We start from the raw sequence: 6000 nt of genomic DNA on the forward strand, positions 1-6000 counted from the left end.
AACTGGAAACCATCCATTAGATTTTGCAAAATGGGTACACAATATTTTATTATGATTGACATATTGTGGATGTACTTAGTGAGGTGCATTCAAGGAATAGCTTTCTTTAGCCACTGTATCAGCCCCTGTATGAGCAGAGTTTCTTTGCTGCTACTGCTTGGAACAGTGTTTTAGCCTAACACCTAACAGATTATTAGCAGGATTATTATTTGTATATATTACACAAAAAACAGTTTATTTAAAACAATCAATGAAAATATAATTTTCTAATTATTTCCTAGAAAGTGTTGTTGTTGTTGTTGTTTGTGTGTAAAAGAGAGAAAGTGTGAATGGTTTCTCTCCCCGCTCCAGCTCTCTCGCCCTCTGTGTATGGGCATGTATACACATACACACACACACACACACACACACACACATTCCTTTTAAAGTTCTACTGGATTCACAATGCACTTTTAGGTTGTCTATTTAGATATGTAATAAAAAGCAGAAGTTGGCAATTGATGCAGCAGGACTTTTGAAATTTCTGTAACAAATGTTTTGCAATAAAAAGGGATGTAGTCCAAAACACATCTACAGCTCCTTGGTACTTTATTTGTGGTCAGTTTCAACACCCAGCTCAAACCACAGAAGTTTCTATTTCTATTTCCCACATCCCAACACTAGCACTCTTAAGTTATTTCTAGCTGGTCCCAGCATGTCTGATTTCACATATATATATGTACATGACATGTATTTGCAGAATTGTTGTCCTGAGTTTATCTCTTTTGATTAACAGAGTAAACTAGTTGCTTCTAACATTCACAAAGCAGTGTTGAGCCTGTAGCAACTCTTCCTTTTACTTGTTCAAAGAAAACATTTAACGAAAATACTGTTTTTTTCCCTACATGAAACCATTCTATTAGCTTCACATAGTTGTGTCTTATCATGCATCAAACAACTGCCTAATTTAGAAGGAGGATGCGTTGCTCAGTCCCCGGCATCTCCAGAAAAGTCTCCTGTCTGAATCCATGCAGAGATACTAACTAGATGAACTCTGTCTAAGGCAGTTCCCTGGTTTTTCAGTGAGAGTGGATATTATAGATTGATTATTGACAATTTAATTTCTATACCACTTAATTATTAATATCTCTAAGCCGTGTACAGAAAACTGATGCAACGTCAGACAATGATTTTTTTTAAAACAAAACTACAGTTACATATAAAAATGTTTCATTAATACAAAGTTACTAATATATATAAATCCATATTGGTTCATTTCCCTTCTGACACACCATCCCTCTCAACCCAGGGTCCAAACAAGCTCTCAGCTCACCTACAAAAATCTCACAACAATAAGAGCTCCTGGAAACCGCGGACATCAGCCTAGTCTCTCACTCTAGACTTGCTTTTTATGGGCAATATATCGTACTTCACAGTGTGATTTTTTGGAAAAAGAGAAATCCATGAGCACCTCCCTCGTTCTGTTAGAATAGTAATGGTGCTCACCTGAGTTCCAGTGAGTTCCGGCTGAAAAAAATGCCCACAGCTGATATCAATCTTGGCCAACCGCCTAAAATTTTTCCTGCACAAGTTAATAGCCCCAGACCAGACTGGCTCCGTCTCAGGTCACAATATAACATACCCCATCAAGAAATTACTGAATCTAATTGAACACAGCAAGGCAACTAAACTCCCACTGACAATTATGTCCCTAGACATCCTCAAAGCTTTTGATTGCTTAGAGTGGAAATACCTATTAGCAGTACAGTACTAACATGAAATTTGGTCCCAACATCTTACAAATCCTCAAACAAATATACAGTGGTACCTCGGGTTACAAACACTTCGGGTTACAAACTCTGCTAACCCAGAAGTAGTACTTCGGGTTGAGAATGTTGCCCCAGGATGAGAACGGAAATCACGTGCTGGCTGCGCAGCGGCAGCAGGAGGCCCCATTAGCGAAAGTGCACCTCAGGTTAAGAACGGTTTTGGGTTAAGAACGGACCTCCGGAACGAATTAAGTTTGAAACCCACAGTACCACTGTACTCCCAAGGCTCAGAAAAATGTAGGACCAACAGTATGGACTCTAATATCTAAAGAGGAACAAAACAAGGCTGCCCACTGTCTCCCTTCCTATTCATCCTTTCTCTGGAACCTCTAGCAATCCAGATCCGAGCAGCCACAGACATCAAGGGAGTGGAAATAAAAGACAGAACCTATAAATTAGGGCTCTTTGAAGACAATCTAATGGCCACAACACCAGACCCCATAAACACAGCAACATGCCTAATCAGAGAACTCAACACATTTGCAATGGTGTCAGGCCTACAGGTGAATTTTACAAAGTCTGAGGTTATGGGCTTCAACACTCCCCCCCCCCATACCCCAAAACAATTCGCCAACATCACCAAGATAAAAATTTGTTACACCAAGTTCAGATACAAATAACCAGAAACCGCAACAAATTATACCTCCACAAGCCTTGTGGCGACAAATCAACAAAGACCTGAAGTAATGGAACAACTCCAACTTCACTCTCTCAGACAAAATAGCCATGATCAAAATGATCACCCTCCGAAAATTAACCTACCTATTCCAAACTCTCCCAGTCTGGATTGCCCCAGCCCAACTTTGCAAATGGCAGAAAAAAATCATTCATTTATATTCTCTCACAAAAAAACAAGAATAAGCCCCAAATACCTGCACCTCCCCTCCTCAAAAGGAGGATGTGGAATCCATCCATACAAAGACAACCTGATGAACATAAGCTGACATTCGTTATGATTGAACTTAAAGAAGAACAGATGAATTTGAGGACCAGAGCCCTATCTGAACTGGAAAAGGAAAGCTTGACAGAGTTTCAGGAGGCGACAGGACTAACATCAGTTGAGAAAGAGAGGTATTTGGGGGTTAGTATGACCGCCAAAAATGTGAATCTGTTTAAGGATAACTGTGAAGGATGTTGGATTGAAGAGAAGGGGGATTTGGAAATATGGACAAATCAGAAGCTGTTACTGTTGGGCCGAGTTACTGTGGTGGGGATGAGGGCTGCTGTGTTGCTGGGGATGTTGCTTTTGTTTCAAACATTGCAAGCTTTGGATGGGATGGATTGTTTCAGGAGGTGGCAGAGGGATGTTTCTAGAGTTGTTTGGCAGGGCAGGAAGCCTTGAGTAAAACTTAAGATATTGATGGATGCCAAAGAAGGAGGTGGACCTGCCCTGCCAGACCTTTAAATTTTGTTGTGAACCATCTGCTTTTTGCTGGTTGAGAGAATGGCTGCTTCTTGAAAGCACTGAAGTGTTGGACAATGGCAGGCGAAGTTGATGGACTATATGGAATTGGCGGAAATGACTGGCAAGATCCAAGACCAGGGAGAAGAGTCGGTGGAAGAAGATTGGAAAAAGTTTAAAGACTATTTATAGAAATATTGTAAAATTAAGGAATGTTAGAAAAATGTTGGAATGAAGTTATATGGCTTTAGTAGAAATGTTATAAGGAATTAAGTATAAATAGATTAATAGAAAATTAAAGGAAAAATAAGGCAAGAATGTGTTAAGATAATTATAGGATAGAAAACAGAGTAAGATGGAAAGTAATTGCTGAAATAATTAATAGAAGTGGAATACAAAAAGGGAGGTGTGAGGAAGTCGCCGGAAATAAGTGAATGAAATATAATATAATGAAAATGTTTGAGGTGTTTTTAAATTGTTTTTGTTTGTTTTTGCTTTGTTTTGTTAGTCCATGTAGCGTTTTTGTATTGTATTTGTATTGTGTTTTCTCTTTTCTTTTGTAGTGTTGTGTTGAAAAATGTTGAAAAAGTAATAAATATCATTAAAAAAATTTTTTTGGGGGGAAACGATATACAATGAATTGAAGAAAGTGTTCCATTTAACACTTGTTAAAAAACCCGAGGCATTTTTGTTGGGGATTGTAGGGAAAGACCTGCCAAAAAAATTGAAAAACATTTTTTTCCCTTCTCCAATCCAACTTTCCTTCTCCAATCCCGCTTGGATTGGAGAAGGAAAGTTGGATAGATCCCCCTATGCAGGTTTGGGACCTGGATTTGGGTCAAGGGGAGATTGGAGTTGTGGGGGCCTTTAGCTTTGGAGGGACTTTGAAACATGTTCTGAAATATTTTTTGGACTTTAGGAGACTTCTGGGTCAGTGCCATTGGTGAATGGCGGAGTTCGTCCGACCGGAGGAACTAGCTCCGTGAAAACTGGGTCTACCCGCCGCGGCGAAGGTGGGGACCCGCTAGAAATCCCAGGTGGAGGAAGCCTGGGAACATGGGGTTCGGCAGGGCACCAGAAGCGCCCCCCCCTACTCACCGGGAACCCTTTTGGGGCGCCGGATTGAAGCGGGGTGAGCGGCGCGGTGCTGCGAACTGATTGCTACTTTCACGGAGTGAAGCCGCACAGCCATTGCCGGAGAGCGCTGACTTTTTCCTGTGGACAATTAGATTTAAAACAAGTACCCATGAGTAGAAACGGAAAATTGGATCAAGAATTATCTTTATTTGGCATTGAAGTGGGAAGGTTCAAAACAGGAAGTCCGCCTTCCGCTTTTTGTATATAGACTAAAGCAAAAACTTCGTAAGCTAAAGCCTGGAAAGCTGTCAAAAAAGTCTAAATTTCCTTCATTCAGAACTACTGAAACCCCCTTGGAAGCAGGAGAAAAGGGGGGGGGATTTTGTTTCACCCCTGCAGGAGAGGGAGTGAGAAGAATGAGTTTCCACCGTCTCTAACCTGGGAACGGGGTGTCAGAGACAGAAATTGTAGGTTCATTGACCGTGAATGGAACATTTTGACAGATAAAGAAGAGAAACAAGCTGACTCCAATGTTGCCTTTTGCATCTTAAAGAAACAAAATATCCGGAAAATATCTGAAAAACAAAAGTAATTTTCCTTTGTTGGACTTGCCTTAAAAAAAATAATGGATACAAATAGAAATTGTCTCCTCTAGAGGGAGCTTGTTAAATTGTTGCAGCGGTATACTTGAGGACTCAACAGCTGTGAGATTAAGACCGTGGGAACAGTCTTTTCTGACCTTGCCTAAAAATGAGCTGGGAGGAAGATTGGGTGCTTGCCTTATGCAAGACAAGTGCCCTGTTGGAACAGATGCATGAGAAGATGGACTTGATGAATGAAAAAATGGATTTGACTGTTGTGGTTAATAACTGTGGACAAACAGGGAACATTGATACAGAAATTATTCAGGGACCAACTCATGAATCAGTACTGACTGGGCAAGAACAGAAGATAATGGAGGAGGATGCGGTTGCACCTCAAATAATACAAATGGAGAGACCCAAGGCCCTACAGGAGCATAAGCCGCTGTCATTGAAGATTGAAGTTGGAATGGGCCAGGGGGAATCTGGTGTTGAGGAGGTTCCTAACTTTGGAGAGACCTTGAAATATGTTTTTAAATATTTTTTGGATTTTATCGAGGACTGTGGGGAGTGGGACTTTGGGGAATGGGTGGATGGAGACAATTCTGGGTTGGAACCCCCCAGAGAACTACTCCTCAATGAGAAAGGAAAGGAATTAAGAAAGAGACCAACAAAAGACAAGGAAAAGGGCAAGTATAAACAACAACAAGAAGAAATGCAGAAGGGACATGGAAGAGACTTAAGGGCCTCGGACATAAGGCTTCCAGGTTGATGGACTAGATGGATTGGACAGTAAGGACTGACACGATCAGAGACCAGGAAGATGAGACGTTGGATGAAGATTGGAAGAAAATTTATAAAGGAAACTTTTTATTTAGGGAATTGGCTAAAAATTAATGAATATTAGGGGAAATGTTGGAATGAAACTATATGACTCTAGCAGAAATGATATCAGGAGTTATGTATATTTGAAAACTAAGATTTAAGCTTTAAGGTATTTTAGGGTAAGATAAGGTTAAAAAAATTAAGGCAATTTGAATAACAGAATATGGGGAAAGATGGTAAGGATTTGCTGAGCTAATTATTAAGTTAAACTGTCAAGATAAATTTTTTAACAAAAATTGAGAAAGAT

This window comes from Podarcis vaucheri (assembly GCF_965113315.1).
Source record: "Podarcis vaucheri genome assembly, chromosome: 11".
Classification (NCBI taxonomy): Eukaryota; Metazoa; Chordata; class Lepidosauria; order Squamata; family Lacertidae; genus Podarcis; species Podarcis vaucheri.